Genomic DNA, 18374 nt, shown 5'->3' with positions numbered 1-18374 from the left:
AAAAATTCATTTACACACCATACGTTCATTTAATACTTAGATTTTTATTTTTAAGCTTTGATTTGATGAGTTTAGAGTCATCTTCAATCAAATATTGTAAAATGTCACAAGCAAAAAGGTTGATTGTCTGTTGTCAGTAGTGTAGTGATATGAAGCACAGTTCACAGTGACCAACTTGAACACATTGGTCCTTCAAAATCTTTCCCTCACTAAATTCCCAAATGTGTAGATTTCTATGCAATGACTGGATTTGACCCATGAAAATTCGCAAATGTTTGACCGTGTGAAAGTTATCACAATAATGGTAGGGTGTTTTGGGTGGTTGTCAAGTCTGATCAAAAATAATAGCACACCTGTCCTCGAACAGTTTGAGGTATCATTTTATCGTGGCGTGTTATTGAAAAAAAAAAACTCTTTGCTATGTATAAGCAGTCATATTGGCAATGCTTGCCTTAGCAAACACCAATAATTAATAGAAATGTTCAATCTGAATGACCCAAATTGTGTGTCAGGTTACAAGTCGTATGTGTTTGTGTGATTGCTGCTAGTTGAGAGGCTCATAAGCATCACCCAACTTCACTTGACCCGGTGGCAACACACACACACACACACACACTCACTCACTCACTCACTCACTCAACTCAATAAGGAATACATTAGTCCCATTTCAAGTGACTCTTCCCCTTTCTTAGCAAACACATTTACTTTCTATTAAAGCCTGATCTGCAGTGCCGGCAGCCAAGTAGCCGCCAGAGTTTATTACCATAAAGATTAGAACAGAGCTCTTAACACGCAGGTGAACACGCACATGCACTCAACCCCCCCCCCAAAACACATATGTGTGTATGTGTATTTCTTACCCACCTGTTGAAAGGGTCTCTGTGGATGTATTTCAATCTGTTTCTGGATAGCTGTTCAATATTTAAAGAGAGGGTTCAACATAATGTATAAATTCTTTCATATCTCATGCCTTTTTAAGCTTGTATGATTTCTTTCTTCCATAGAACACAAAATGATTTAAAGAAAGTTCCCACTGTTTTCCATACAAAAAACAGTGTGAACATTCTTCAAAATTTCTCCTTTTGTTTTTCATAGAAGAAAAAGTCATATAGGTTCTGAAAGAAAAAAAAGGTGAGTAAATTCATTTAGATTTTTCAATTTCTTCAATGTCTTCCTCCTTCCTTTTTTTTGTTTTGTTCACTTCTCCCCTTTCCTCTGCTTCTCTACCCCAGGGTTCATCTGCTCACCAATGGGTTTGTGATCTGAAGACAAGCAGCACTCATCTCTTTCACATCCTTTATAGGTCAGTTCCTATTTTTACTCATTTTCTATATCCGTACACCCCATTGTTGTCGGCCGACACAAGCAAAGACTGCCGTATTGGTAAACAAATCAATTACTGCTTCACAATGGCTGCGATGTGCTCATCAAAGACACATTATCACTCTGTGCCGTATTGTTTCATCATGACACCTCTAATCATGGTTATCATGGGCTAGTAGTTTCCATGGCTACACTATAACAGTCAGCCAATGAAGTGCCCCATCCCAGTCCGGCAGAACAGCCATCAGCCAATCAGCCATAAAACTAAGTGGCCAGATCGGACCTTCACCATTGGGAGAGAGAGCAAAAGGTCATGTACAGTATATGCTACTGCTAATGTTGACTGCTATTTGTTAATGGAATGTGAAAATAGCTAATACCAATCAGGCTAAATGTGTTTTTTCTAGTTTCTCTGTCACGTATCTAAATTTTGGGAATGATTTTCAGGATTTTCACTTTCAAAACTTCACTAATGTGTATGTTCCCAAAAAGAAAGGAGCAAGCTGGTTGGCATTTTTTTAGTGGGAGGAAGTGAAGTGATGATACAGAGAGCAGGGTCACAGTTATCAGAACAAACGCAGAGCAAGAGAAGCAGAAAGACAGAAAGAATGAGATCGAGAGAGAGGACAGGGCCACAGGGAGGGGGCACGGGGCCAGCTGGAGGGCCAGGCTGTGTGCTTTGTGTGTTTGCAGCAACAATACAGGGCAGCTGAGAGTTGCCCCATGACCATTTCTCTGAAGGCAGTCTGCACCCTGTCCACACACACACACACAAATAAACACACACACGGGTCACTGCAGAGCTACTCAGCTGCCGATGCAGTCAACTGGAAACAGCCACACTCCTAAAATCAGATTGTTTTTTTTTTTCTACTTTCCTGTCAAATACACTCAAGTGCATGCTTCACAGACCTTCATATTAAATGACATATGGGTTTGCTGTTGACACTGTCCAGAAAAGATAGCCAAGCTTGAGGCTCAGATAGTGGCAAGAATGTTGTGTGCTTTTAAAGGGGTCATATCATAAATTATATTATCATTTTATTATTTTTATTTCCCTGTGGTCTGCTTATAATGTTTGAAAAGGTTGAAAACAGTCATAATTGACAATAAAGCAGACTTGACTTGACTTGATAATTTTTGTTATAGTTTTACAAGACCATTTTCTATCTTTCACCTTTCTGACCTTTAGAATTAAATGGCATATTTTTTGCGGCTATGCCTTTAATACTATATAAATGGCTGAATGAGTGCTTTGCAGAACTGACTGGCTGCAGGTGTTAGTTTTAGTGCTGTCAATTGATTAAAAATATTAACTGATTAATCAGACTTAAAAAAAAATAGATGAGTATAGATGAATACTTAAAGCTACAAAAGTTATTGATTTCCTCTTTTTTTTTTTTTTTTTTTGATCATTGATTACCAGACATCACACCTGTTTATCAGGGGTTTTTTTGTTTGCTGTCAGATGATAAACATGACGATCTGACAAACCTGTTCTGACCCCATTCAGTTCTTAAAGTCTCTAATGAGTTGAATCTGGTGTGTTAGATGAGGGAGGGCTGCTCCAGGACAATTTGGAAAACCACCGCATTCCCAAGACATGTTCTTAAATGTGACTCATGTAACAAATAGGTACATGCACAGTTTTAGGGTAGCTTTAATTGCCTTTTTGGTAACTTCATGACTTAACTGACAACATAACTACTACGACATTGCATGCTCGTAGTTTCTTTTGTGATTTGATATGAAATGTTACAGGCTTCTAAAACTCGTCAGACTTGCGCTTGACACTGAAGTGAAGATGGAGCGTGCATCTGAAAAATCTCACGTTAGATGTGGTCATAAAGACATTCTGCATTTAAATAAACGATGGTTCTTGTCACGAAAAAAAGAGACAGAAGCACCAGTTGTGAGTGGGGAGGCCAACCGTAGCCTGCGTTAATAACATTAAATATTTTTTCGCGTTAAAATTAAAAAATGTATCGCCTGCGTTAACATGCTAATTTTGACAGCACTAGTGAATTTATTTTATTTTTAGATTTTATGTGAAAATAATTACATTATGTATTATTATTTCATAAATTAACGCAATTAACACATCATCGGTTTTTCCTTTCCTGAAAGGAAATACTAATGTATTTTTTTCCTACATTAAGTTTTACAGTAAAGTGTTACAGTAGTTTTGTATGTTTGTTTTTGTATTGTATATTGAGATCCGGCAGAATGATATGCAGAGTTGTAGGTGCTACACACATCGTGAAACAGCTCAAGGTTTGGAGACAAGGTTCTCATATCTTTATGATATCTTTTCTTTAGTTCTTATTGTTGTTAGGAAGTATTAGTAATGTTAAGTATTAATTGTACTTCCTTTTTAATAATTCACCATGACTGGCCATGAGTGAAATGTAAACTTTGGCTGCCATATGTTTATATTTTGCATTTCTGATGTCAGAAATCCAAGCATTTCAGAACAAAGTGCTTTTGCAGCTTAGCCTCTTTAAAAGTGTATTTATTTTTAAGGAAGACTGTTTCTGTTCTGGAAGTTTCTGTAAGGTTACAGTATTTCTAAAGAAAATATAAATCTCATAATCCCATCTCTATTTAAAAAAGATCTCCCATCACTTTGAACTTGTATTAGGTGTATTTAGGTGACTCATTTATGTGTTGAACAACATCCTGGCTGGACTGAAAGGTCATCAGCCTTTTCATAAAGGTTTATGTTTCTGTGACTGTAGCTTCCTTTGTGCAGTACAAACAGTGAAATATTGTTGTACTAACGTGTTCAATCATTTGGATCGCAAGCTGTGTGTGGGGCATTGGACAAGTATGCTTGTGTGACCTCTGACCTGTCTTCCTCTCTCAGTACACATCTAAAGGAAGTTCCGCCTGCGGTTAGCCCACACAGACAGGAAATCATGTAGTGCAGAGGGAAGTTGTAGAGCTGTAAAGTTGTTTTAAATGTTATGACCTCTTTGACCTCCACTCATGATGCAAATTTCCTTTATTGGAAAACACAGCTACAGCTAAAAGCATGTGTGTGTTTATGTGTAAAGCAAAAGAACGGATCCGATGCGTCCATTTGTGTATGCATGTGTCCCCTTTACTCTTAGACACCTGCATGCACTCCAAACACTGGGATTCCTGTTTCTCCACAAGCCGATTGCTGCGGGGACACTTGTCTTCCTCTGTAAACAGATACAGGCATGATAGAGGACACGGCTGAGCCCATGTTTGAGCTGAAAAGTACAGCTCTGTGTTGGTGTGTGTACAACACACGTCAGGTCACTAGTACTCTCTAACAAAGCGCCTGTTTACTCTTCCGTAGTCACCAGTGTAAATACACACAGAGAATTGGAAGCCAGTTGTGCTTGGCATTGTAAAAAGCACATGAGGAACAGAGCTGGGGATTTTTCACAGGCCTTGGCCTTCTCCAAAAAGAAAATCAGGATTTGCCTGATCACTACTAAGTGATCACTTAAAATACAAAATCAGTGGAGGCTGAGCACAAAAGCTTGCATATATATTGCAAGATTCATGCAGAAGTTTTCATGTAATGTCTAAAGATGGTTTGGTCCTACTCACTTTATTGTCTGTCAGCCTTTGGGACAATATTTGATTTCTTTCAGGGTGATTCAGTGGTAATCAATAGGGACCATATAGTGATATGATATTATGTTGATATTTAGTTCATAATAATATTATATTGCGTTTATTTTTGTCTATGCAGTAGTTTAAAACTTTGGGGGTCAAGATGTAAAAAAAAAAATAATAATAATCATTTTGTTCATCAAAAATGAATGAAATCGATCATAAATTACAATAAAGACATTTATGATGCTAAAAAAACCCAAAAACATTCTATTTATTAAAAAACCCTGGAAAATGTATCACAGTTTTCGTGATAATGATAAGAAATAATTCTGGTGTAGCAAATCAGCATATTAGAATGATTTCTAAAGGATCATGTGACACGGCTGCTGATAATTCAGCTTTTCTCGTCACAGGAATAAATTACATTTAAAAAAAAGAAAACCGTTATTTTAAATTATAATAATATTTCACAATATTACAAGGTTTACTGTTGGAATTTCTTTTTTTTTTTTTTTTTTTTTTTTGAGTTCAGTGAGCCAAGAGACTTTCATTTCCATCCATTGTAATTCAAAAACCTAATATATTGCAGTCTTTTGGCTCTTTATTTCTCATAAATCTGCACTGCATCAGTGTTTTACACTGTTTTATTCTTAGCTCACTCTTTGATTAAATAGAAATAATTGTGTGTTGAATTAATGTCACAGCATGTTGCCCTTTTTCAGAGACTTTTAGAGAATAGTGGTCCCTTAGTACCAAAAATATAAATGTGAGAAATATTACAATTAATATCGAAATAAATATAATGATTCTTGCTTTGGAAATATTATAACTTCTGGGGTAATATTTCATGATGTTTTACTATATCGATTTTTTTCCCCTAAGCTAAACTGTGTGTGAGCACAGTAAATGTACTCAGATGGCTTTTAGAATCACCCTTTCAAGTTCATGTTCAATTATATTGTATCTGGTAGTTGCAAGTTATATGCAAATCTTATTTCACATCCACTAGGGTGCACTTTGTGGAAAGGACTTTTCATGTGGCAACACATTACAATAAGGTACAATAATTTTCTACTATTAATTACTGCTAAATAAATATGCTATTGCTTATTGTTAATTCATATTTGTTCATAATACATAACAAATATTAATTATTATTACTTTATGCAGTTATGTTTTTCATCCCTCTGAAGCACCACCGAAGTCATGTGATCATCTAGTCAACACAGAAATAATCGACTAGTCGGTTCAACCCTAAGCCTTATCAAAAAAAAAAAAAATCCTTCTCTCCGAGTACAATATTGAGTGAATCACATCATCTGTCATCAGGCAGACAGATTGTCCCACACTCCTCTTCCAAATTCCCTCCTGAGCATCTCTCTCAATATGGCCAGTGCCACCGTATTCCCTGTGTCCCCCTCCCAGTAGACCTGCCCCACTCTGGCTCTCTTCAGTACCTGAACTCTCTCACCCGAGCGGCCGTCGGGCTAATTGCGGCAAACACGCTTGTGAATGTATACGCAGTCATTACTGCTCACAGTGTGTGAAAACAGCAGAGGCCACATAAAGACACACTCATTATGAAAAATGAGGCTCTTGAGTGAATTACATCGATGCGTTTGTGTGTCTTGTAGGTTGCGGCGTCCCCTGCGAGGTGCCTCGATGAAGGGCGTAGGCAGGGACGGAGCTCCCTAATCAACACAGCAATCGCATTTCCATATAAACAACCCAAAGCTCGTCTACATACAATCCAATTCCATATGATGTGGGCTTGCCGTCAGGGCTTGTAATTGCTTCAGTTCACCAAGTGTTCGAATAGGGCAGAAGAGGACGAGAGAGGCCTCTGGAGAAATGGAGGAATAGTCCAAGCGAGAGATTTTTCAATGACCTGAGCTCTCCAGCGATCTAGTATCTGAACACACTAAATCAATGCTCAGTCATACAGCGATAACAAGCCTCTTTTTATTTACACAGCAACGGCTATGAATAAAGTAGCAACATTTAATGTGGCATGAAAGTTTTTAGTGCTCATCCAATGTTTTGTGCGACTCGCACAAAACCGTATTATAATAGAGTACAGTTTCCTTACGGTTCAAAAGTTTGGGTCTGTAAGATTTTTATTTTATTATTTATTTATATGTTTTTTAAAAAAAGCTGCATTTATTTGATCGAATATACAGTTAAAATGTTAATAATGTGAAATCTTACAATTTAAAACTGTTTTCTGATTTGAAATATATTATTTTAATAATTTATTCCTGTGATGGCCATGAATATTAGTAGCCATTACTCCAAACTTCAGTCAAATGGTTCTTTAGAAATCATTTTAATATGCTGTTTTGCTGCTTAAGAAATATGTCTTATTAATATCAGTATTTAAAACAACTGCTTAATATTTTTGTGCAAACCAACAATATATATATATATATATATATATATATATATATATATAATTGCATGAAAGTTCAGAAGATCAGCATTTTTGTAACATGCATTGTGCTCACTTTTGATCATTTTAATGCATCCTTGTGAATATTTTATGCGTTATGCATAAGTTTTAATCTTAAAAGCATCTTTTTTTAAGCATAAAAACATCCGTTCCCATTTATTGTGCATGTATGGAAAAGAGCAGAGTGCACACTCTTCAGAATATCTTATTTTATGTTTCATAGAACAAAGAAAGCCATTCAGGCTTGGAGTGGCACAATAGAATATTCATTTTTGGGTGATCTGTTCCTTTAAGAGCAATTTCCAGGAACCAGCCTCAATCCATAGATCGATTGGTCTTCAGGCGCTTCCTACTGCATGTCAGGCAGACCATGTGATCTCCTTCATCAATGCAAGAGCTTTAAATAATGAGAATCATACATAAACATCACCTGCTCTATTCATCTCAGGTGAGAGAAAACCTCTCTCGCTCTCATTCTCTTGCCCCCTTTGGGATTTCTCTCTTCCTGTGGGTTAAAGTAATGCCTGGTCCTTTGGGTTTCCTTCTCCTTGAGATGAACAGAAGGAGAGGAGGGGAACAGGTACTAGCATTATTCTCTGCTTTTCGCCGGTAATGCTGAACCTCTGCCAATTAGGTGGATTAAAACCAACAAAACACCTCCATTAGTGGGAGGTATTGTTACATGCTTGCTGATCATTTAAAGTAAACTCCTGAGTGCCTCCTGGAATTCTCCCCCGGAATCTGTTTCCCTTTCATCTCGCTGGTCTTGTGTTCTCTGCAAAGCAACCAGAACTCAGGTTGGCGCCAGGCATTTTTCAGAAACGCAGATTATAACTGTGCAATTAAATCTTTAATAGCGTCTAGTCAAGGCTTCAATGGTGAAAAGTTGGATTTGTATCTGTTTATATTGCAGAAACTGCAGAAACATCATAGGTTTCTGAAGCCATGGACTGTAGTTGAACCTCAGTCTAATAGGAAATGAGTTTGAGTTCATAGAGCCAAACAAGAAGTAGCATCTACTATTTGTACTTTCTCATGGAGATCTTGAGTATTATATACTAAATTTCAAACATTTGGGGTCAGTTTCTGAAATTGATAAAAAGAAGGCTTTTATGCACATCTTTTGCAGTCATTTAAAATGATAATATATTTTAAAATGTAGATTATTCCTGTGATGGTCAAGCTAAATTTTCAGCAGCCATTACTCCAGTCTTCAGTGTAACTTGATTTTATATAATTCATTCTTTATATTGATTTGGTGATCAAGAAACATTTGTTATCATTATCAGTGTTAAAAACAGTTGTGCTGCTTAAAACTTTTCTTTAAACTAATAGAAATAGAATCTTTTATTGTCACCTTTTTATTGTCATTTTTGAGCGATTTAATTAATCTTTTTGCTGATAAAAGTACTTTTCAGGAAAAAATAAAATAAAAAAATATTCAGTCCCCAAATTTTGAGAAGCTCTTTGTATAAATTGCTTTTGTTTGACATATTCCTATTGAATGTTTGAGTGGGACTGATCGAGGGCTGCATCCTTGATTTGCTTGTTTCTTAAATAGCCAATAGGTGTTAGTTTATCACAGTATATACAACATTATAGTCATTTATAGGTGCATTATGGGATGGGAAATTCTTATTGTAGACAGCATTTCAGTGGACACAAGTTTGTAGTTTATGATGGGTTCAAAAAAATTATCAGTATTTTTTACTGTTTCCCCAAAAGAGAAAGACTCTAGTGCACTAGCCTTAAACCTAACAGCACAAGTAATAGTGCAGTACACCTAAAAAAGAAAAGAAAACACCATCTAGGTCTCTTCCTCTTGAGCATATAATTTATAATTACATGGGTGTTTTGTAACTAGAAGCATTTGTTTTTAATTTAGTTGTTTTAGTAGTGTTGGTCGATGACTCTCTTCACTTTCGCTTTCGAGCTCTGAAACTGAACATATTGAGAGCTCTCATCAACAATTGAATAGCTGAAATGGAATTAACCTCGAAGTAGTGCTCCGTACATTTACAGAGTGTGTTCCCGTATCAAAGAGCATATTTAATAGAGCGCTGTGGCGTGGAGAGCACCAACGGAGTGTTAAATAAGCCGAGAGCTGGAAGTGAAGGGCAGAGGTGATATCCTCTCTAAAGGTCTCTAACAGCCAGTGCAAACCATCCACACACACTCTAGAGAGACATACAAACGTTCTGCATCGGCGGCTCGGATCGTCACATGTGAACACAATGGGTGTGGGAAGTTTGTTTGTGTCATACCCAGGAGACATAGGGTGAGCGATATGGAATGCATGTGTGTGTATATGCGAGTGTGTGCGTGTGCGCGTCCCTGGGGTTGGGGGGCCGTGCCGTGATGGTACAGATGGGACAACATATGACACGTGAGGGTGTGGGGACACTGAGGCTCTCTCCGTCCATCTGGACTCCCCTCTGATCTGCCCTGCCTCCCTTTGCCGTGTGTGTTTGTTTGTGTGTGTGTCTGTTTGTTTGTATATCTGTGAGTATGGGCTAGCCTTTCGTTCCTGCATGGCTGTTTGTTTTGTGCAACGACAGCTAAAAAGTTTATTATTCTGTCATATTAAGCGGTTCTTGCTAAGCAAATATCACTTTTGCTCAAACCTTTAAGTAGGAAACTTTGGTGCACAATAGCCGGGTTTCTATCCAAAGTTGCAAATTAAATGTATGTGCAAAATTGGAATATCGCATAAAACATTTGCAAATAAGCAGCGTTTCCATTCAACGAGTCAAAGAGCCACTGAATATAATCATTTTCATACAAATTACTTATATTAAACAAAATAAATGCGGAACATTGCTTTCGGAGGTGGATGCCTGCTGTTTGAGAACGCAGTTGTATAAAACGATTCTGGGAGGCTATTATACAGAAACACTTTGATGACAGACTTTGCTTAGGCATTTCAGAATGAGCATAACATTTCAGATGCTGTTTCCCATGTAAGTGTAAAAACTTTGTGTGAATTTTTATCCGAAATTGGGTGTTTCTGTCACTTGTTTCTGATTCGATACTTCAAAATGCGCATTAAAACTGGGAGATAAAAACATAGCGGTTGCACTTTATTTTACAGTACGTGTACTTACATGTACTTATAGTGTACTTACAGTGTATTTATCTAAGAAAGTTCTGGTAATACAAGGTAACTACATGGGGTAGGGTTAGGTTTAGGGGTAGGTTCAGGGTTAGTACATAGTTATTACATAGTTATTGTAATTACTATAATAAGTACATAGTATGTACATGAGGAACAGGACTGTAAAATAAAGTGCTACCAACATAGCTATTAACACATAAAAGACACCTTAAATCATGTGGCTTAAGAAGCTTCTAAACTTAGACTTACAATTTTATCTGGAGGAGTACAAACAATTTATTTACTGATAAAGCATTTATTAATGCCTTACTTTGCATGACCATATTTTAGATCCTTTAATACCCCAAACCTTAACTTAACAACTATCTTACCAACTACAACCCGAATTCCGGAAAAGTTGGGACGTTTTTTAAATTTTAATAAAATGAAAACTAAAAGACTTTCAAATCACATGAGCCAATATTTTATTCACAATAGAACATAGATAACATAGCAAATGTTTAAACTGAGAAAGTTTACAATTTTATGCACAAAATGAGCTCATTTCAATTTTGATTTCTGCTACAGGTCTCAAAATAGTTGGGACGGGGCATGTTTACCATGGTGTAGCATCTCCTTTTCTTTTCAAAACATTTTGAAGACGTCTGGGCATTGAGGCTATGAGTTGCTGGAGTTTTGCTGTTGGAATTTGGTCCCATTCTTGACTTATATAGATTTCCAGCTGCTGAAGAGTTCGTGGTCGTCTTTGACGTATTTTTCGTTTAATGATGCGCCAAATGTTCTCTATAGGTGAAAGATCTGGACTGCAGGCAGGCCAGGTTAGCACCCGGACTCTTCTACGACGAAGCCATGCTGTTGTTATAGCTGCAGTATGTGGTTTTGCATTGTCCTGCTGAAATAAACAAGGCCTTCCCTGAAATAGACGTTGTTTGGAGGGAAGCATATGTTGCTCTAAAACCTTTATATACCTTTCAGCATTCACAGAGCCTTCCAAAACATGCAAGCTGCCCATACCGTATGCACTTATGCACCCCCATACCATCAGAGATGCTGGCTTTTGAACTGAACGCTGATAACATGCTGGAAGGTCTCCCTCCTCTTTAGCCCGGAGGACACGGCGTCCGTGATTTCCAACAAGAATGTCAAATTTGGACTCGTCTGACCATAAAACACTATTCCACTTTGAAATAGTCCATTTTAAATGAGCCTTGGCCCACAGGACACGACGGCGCTTCTGGACCATGTTCACATATGGCTTCCTTTTTGCATGATAGAGCTTTAGTTGGCATCTGCTGATGGCACGGTGGATTGTGTTTACCGACAGTGGTTTCTGAAAGTATTCCTGGGCCCATTTAGTAATGTCATTGACACAATCATGCCGATGAGTGATGCAGTGTCGTCTGAGAGCCCGAAGACCACGGGCATCCAATAAAGGTCTCCGGCCTTGTCCCTTACGCACAGAGATTTCTTCAGTTTCTCTGAATCTTTTGATGATGTTATGCACTGTAGATGATGAGATTTGCAAAGCCTTTGCAATTTGTCGTTGAGGAACATTGTTTTTAAAGTTTTCCACAATTTTTTTACACAGTCTTTCACAGATTGGAGAGCCTCTGCCCATCTTTACTTCTGAGAGACTCTGCTTCTCTAAGACAAAGCTTTTATAGCTAATCATGTTACAGACCTGATATCAATTAACTGAATTAATCACTAGATGTTCTCCCAGCTGAATCTTTTCAAAACTGCTTGCTTTTTTAGCCATTTGTTGCCCCCGTGCCAACTTTTTTGAGACCTGTAGCAGGCATTAAATTTTAAATGAGCTAATTAAGTGGATAAAAGTGTAAAATTTCTCAGTTTAAACATTTGCTACGTTATCTATGTTCTATTGTGAATAAAATATTGGCTCATGTGATTTGAAATTCCTTTAGTTTTCATTTTATTAAAATTTAAAAAACGTCCCAACTTTTCCGGAATTCGGGTTGTATTAATAAACAGCAAATTAGGAGTTTATTGAGGCAAAAGTCATAGTTAATTATTAAGAATGTGTTCCCTGATGTAAAGTGTTACCAAGTGACCACCTACAACACATAATCACATCACATTATGTCCGAGAAACTACTTAGAACACCTCTAGAATGGACGTTTTAGGGACGTTATACAGTATATTTAAACTGTACCTGCCTTTTTTATTCATATCTATATACACTAATGTTCAAAAGTTTGGGATTAGTAATATAAATATGTATTTTTTTAAATTAATGTATACTTTTATTCAGCAAGGATGGATTAAGTTGAGCAAAAGTGACAGTAATAACTTTAACATTGTTAGAAAAGATCTCCATTTGGACAAAAAAGTAGCGAAACCTGTTTTCAGAATTGATAATAATATGAACTTATATACCAATTTCCCATTACAGGAAAAAAATTACTTAAAAATAAATGAAAATAGGAAACTATTGTTTTCAATTATCGTAATACTTCTGAATATTTTTGTTTTACAGTATTTTTGATGAAAAAGTTGGTTAACATAAGCTTTTTATTTTTTTAAATAGCATAAAAAAATAAACAAAAATTACCAACCCCAACATTTAGAAGTGTACTTACTGTTAATAAGCAGAAATTGGGAGTTTATTGAGGCAAAATAGTTAGTTGTTGATAGTTAATGAATAGTAAGAACTGGGTAAGAACTATGCTGTTATATATTTTATTTTATTCTATTGTTTTTAATAATTTAATGGATTCCTGAACCTTTGGGTATTTATTTTTGCGTACAATGGTCTCAGAGAATAAATATCACATTTATAATTATATGATTTGTTAATTGCACTATATTTTCCCTGTTTTTTTATTTTATTTTATGTAAAATCATTTTCTAACTGTTTTAAATTCATTTTAAATAAGTAAATTTTTTAAATAATTTTAAAAGTTTTAAAATTGCTTCTTTTATTCTTATTATTTGTCTTCATTATTATTTTACTTTCTTTTATGTAAAGCACTTTGAATTACCATTGTGTACGAAATGTGCTATATAAATAAACTTGCCTTGACTTGCCTAATTAACTGCCAGTCATTTCATGTCAGTGACATCACCGGGGCTGATGCATTCATAGGATGTTTATAGAATACACACATTCAACCCTTCTTTCCCGTCAAACGCAAGATCACAGTGACCCAAAATTTATGTTAAGTGACATGCAATTTAGCTGAAAATACCGCCATCAGCTGGGGTGGGAAGACATCCTGGATTTGACAGCATAGTTTTGACCCTTATCTCTCGCTCCAACATGACCTATCCAATCCAGAAGCTGCAAACCTGTCATTTGAACATGTCTTCATCCCCCTCCTCCTCGTTCTAAAAACGTCATCCGTGTCACCCGCCTGCGCTGTCCCCCGCTCACCTCACTTCGGTGGCGTCCCGTGCCCTAGTGCATTGTGGGTCATCGGGGGAGCTCAGCTGCGTTTGTCAGGTGCTGAGGAGGCTGTTTGAAATTCATGTTCGGTAGATTGTCAGACAAGAGGAGAGTGTATGTCGGGGGGTAGGCGGCAGTTGAAGGGGGGGCTGTAGCTTCATTACCATATCAAAGAGCCAGCCGCCGTGGTCTAATGGTAATTACACCGGCCAACAATTGGCTCTTGCTGGTCGGATCATAACAAAAAAATAAAAATTTAAGGGTGTGTGTGTGTGTTTGTGAGTGTGTGTTGGGATGGAATACAGGGGGGTGGAATTGGCCAGGGCATTCAGGTTATGTTAATACAGCTCATCTATTTAATTAGTGCTCAGGCTCAGGCTTTGTTTACTTCTGACATGTCTTTTTTAAAAGTGTGTGTGTTTGTGTGTGTGTGTGTGTGTGTGTGAGAGAGAGAGAGAGACAGTATGGTAACGGAGGTTTTCAGGAATGATTTGGCCCATGTAAGATTGAGTGAGAATTGTACAAGCTATAATGAGCTCCACTGTGGATGGACCTTTTGATGGTCGTCCTGACTCCGCCCCCCTGCTCGGCCCCCACTAGATCTGCTCACTAGTGAACACACACACACACACACACACTGAGGATAGGGAATGCATATTGTCCAGCAACCTGGCCAACAACACAAGCTCCTGTATGAGCATAGACTTTGTGTGCATCACTAGCGAGGCCAGGAATGAAGTGGGTGGATCTTGTTGAAATAGGGTAGACTTCTGTTCTGTGTCTATGCTCTAAATTTATCAAGAATATTGTGAGGTGTACTCATTTTCCTTTGCTTTTATGAAACAATAGCGCTGTTCCAAGACCTAGTGAGCAGGTTACAATGGTAATCTAGTCTGACTGGTTTTCTGCAGGAAAGTAAGAGCACCCACTTTTATTATCCAATCAGTTCCTATAACTGCCCTAATTTTTCCTGGATGAATACACTGAAAAAATGCTGTTTATATATATATATATATATATATATATATATATATATATATATATATATATATATATATATATATATATATTAGTGTGGTCAATCGATTAAAAACTTTAACTAGATTAAACACACATTTTTTCTGTGATTAATCGCAATTAATCGCAATAAAAAAAGAAATGTTTTTGTACGTTTTTAATATATTTTTTAATGTAATAATTTCACAGTTAATCAAATTAATGTAGAAACAACATAAAGATAGTATATTTTAAATACTTGTTTAAATGGCATCTTTTTATGAATGAAGGCCAGTATTACTGATATTAATACAGCTACTGATTTTTATTTTATTTTTTACATTTATTATTAGGCTTCAAAAATATAACAGTTTTTAATTTAAGTAAACTTAAAACAATGCTAACATAATAAATGTCATGTTTACTCCTGCCCTTCCTGTCTTAACAGTTAGGAAATATACAGAAATTTAATAAAGTTATCAAAGTTATATGCAGTCTGCACTGCATAAACTATAAATTAAATAGTTAATCCTTATTAAAGCTACAAAAGTTATTTAGTCAAGAGCAGCGAGTCATTTTCTCTGTTCCCTTTGTTCTTTAACTTTACTTACAGGAAGCTTTATTGGCTGCTGTCCCTTTAAGAGCAGACAGACACGCGGATCTCACCGTTTATATACTGTCTATGGATCTCGCCTCATTCTCTCACAACTCTTTTTGTTCATTTTAGACTTTATATAAATCATTTAAGATTGCTCTTATGAGGATAATCGACAAAACTGGCACTTTGGGATGTTTATTGTTAGTTCAAGCGCTTAAGAGAACTGGATTCTGGCGCCCTGTCTATGCATTGTGTGTGTGTGTGTGTGTGTGTGTGTGTGTGTGTGTGTGTGTGTACGTGTGTATGTGTCACATAAGGGCATTCACAGACAGCGCATTCTCTTTTGTCTTGCCGCGCTTGAAATGTTTAAAAGCATTTAAATGAATAAGAGCGTGATCATATAATGTAAAGCTAGCCAACGGATGGCAGAAAATACCGATGCTGCGTTAATTGCGTTAAATATTTTGACACGTTAAACCAGACAAAAATTAATCGCATGCGTTAACGTTGACAGCACTAATATATATATATATATATATATATATATATATATATATATATATATATATATAAATATATACACACACACACACACACACACACAGTGGGTAGAATAAGTATTGAACACATCACGTTACGTTTCTCAGTAAATGTATTTCTAAAAGTGCTGTTGACATGAAATTTTTTTAACAACCCAAGTAATCCATACAAAGAAAACAAAACAATTAAGTTCAGAAATTAAATTCTGTGTAATAAAATAGAATGACCCAGAGTAAAAAAGTATTGAACACGCTTACTTAAATGTATTTAATTCTTTGTCCAAAAGTCTTTGTTGGTAATTCCAGCTTCAAGAAGCCTGTATGAAGAAACTAGACGCATGCATTGCTTAGGTGTGATTTTATCCCATTCTTCCCCAAAAACAGTCTTCAAATCTTGAAGGTTCTGTGGGCCTCTTCTATGAACTCTGATCTGTAGATCTTTCCATAGATTCTCTATTGGATTCAAGTCAGGTGATTGGCTGGGCCTTTCTATAATCCAACTGAGAGTTTCCTTGGTTGTGTTTGGGATCAATGTCTTGCTGAAATGTCCACTCTTGTTTCATCTTCATCATCCTGATAGATGGCAGCAGGCTTATATCAAGAATTTCTCTGTACATTTTTCCATTCTTTCTTCCTTCAATTATATGAATTTTGCCACTGCCATACCTTGATGTTTTTGGGGTGGTGTGCAGTGCCATTTGACCTCAAAACATGGTGTGTATTATGGAATCCAAAGAGTTTAATTTTGGTCTTATCTGACCAGACTATATTCTCCCAGTGTTTCACAGGCTTGTCTAAATGTTGTGCAGCAAACTTTAAACGAGATTCAACATGCTTTTTCTTCAGCATTGGAGTCTTGCATGGTGAGCATGCCACTGCGGTTGAGTTCATTACTTATTATTTTCTTTGAAACAATTTTACCTGCTAAATCCAGATCTTTCTGAAGCTGTAAGTGGTCCTTGGCTCTTAGGCAACTCTTCTGATAATTATTTTTACTCCTCTGTCAGAAATCTTGTGAGGAGCACCTGGTCGTGGCCGGTTTTATGGTGAAATAATGTTTTTCCACTTCCAGACTTTGGCCTCTACAGTGCTCACTGGAACATTGAGGAGTACAGAAATCCTTCTGTAACCAATGCCATGCCATCAGTATGTTTTGCAACAATAAGGTTGCTAAGGTCTTGAGAGAGCTCTTTGCTTTTACCCATCATTAAATATTTCTTGTTTGACACATTGGTAATGAGACACCTTTTTATAGGCCATCAGTTGTTTCTGAACCAGCTATTATGAATTTCCACTGACTTGGGGCAGGATTGCTTTCTAATTACTGATAGATTTCAGCTGGTGTCTTGGTTGTCCATGTTTTTTTGCACCTTCCTTTCTTCAAGTGTTCCAATACCTTTTCCCCTGTGTCATTCCACTTAACCCTCTCAGGCTCAAATTAAGTTTTAGTAACTTAGTAACTTTAGTAACCTTTAGTAAAGTTTTTAGTACTCCAGATACATAAAATATGTATCTGGAGTAATAAGGTTTTTAGTTTTTAACTGTTGCAAATCAGCAACACCTGCCTTGAGAGGGTTAATTACACAGAACTTAAATTTTTTTATTAATCATTTTGTTAATGTTTTACTTGTATGTATGGATTTCTAGGATTATTACAAGCATCTGGTGAAAATATAATTTCAACAGCAACTTTAAAATATATATTTATTGAGAAAAATGGTGACATGTTCAATACTTATTTTACCCACTGTTTGTGAGTGTGTGTGCATGTGTATATATATATATATATATATATATATATATATATATATATATATATATATATATATATATATATATATATATATATATATATATAATTTGTTATGTGTATAATTTCATATATAATTCCATATGTGTTAATTCATAGTTTTGATACCTTCAGTGTGAATCTACAATTTTCATAGTCATGAAAATAAAGAAAACTCTTTGAATGAGAAGGTGTGTCCAAACTTTTGGTCTGTACTGTATATATATATATATATATATATACAAACACACACACACACACACACAAAGTTAACTTAATATATACTGTGATGCTGGAGGCAGGACTGTTTCCCATATTGCATTGTTGCATGAATGAATATTGTAACTTAATATAAAAAATAACTTCTCATTGTGGCATATATAAATAAATATCATAACTTGATTAAAAAAAAAAAAAAAAAAAAAATATATATATATATATATATATATATATATATATATATATATATATATTCAAAATTCTATTGATTTAACTTGAGAAGAGATTTATTTACATGTTTATTTAATGATAAATTGAAAATTGACTCTTTTATTGCATTTATTA

At 36.0% G+C, this 18374-nt stretch overlaps 1 protein-coding gene across 4 annotated transcripts in view; it reads left to right on the top strand.

Moving 5' to 3' along the window:
* sox5 (SRY-box transcription factor 5) overlaps positions 1-18374 on the top strand; it is a 206863-nt gene that overhangs the window by 28105 nt on the left and 160384 nt on the right. For all 4 annotated transcript variants that reach the window (XM_059511177.1, XM_059511175.1, XM_059511179.1 and 1 more), the window contains one exon: positions 1233-1303. The gene's annotated coding sequence lies outside the window, so the exon portion shown is untranslated. The remainder of the gene's footprint in view (positions 1-1232; positions 1304-18374) is intronic.

The sequence above is a fragment of the Carassius carassius genome, chromosome 26, assembly GCF_963082965.1.
Source record: "Carassius carassius chromosome 26, fCarCar2.1, whole genome shotgun sequence".
NCBI classification, from domain to species: Eukaryota; Metazoa; Chordata; class Actinopteri; order Cypriniformes; family Cyprinidae; genus Carassius; species Carassius carassius.
Note: the sequence above shows the minus strand (reverse complement) of the source record. Positions and strands in the feature narration are given on the sequence as shown.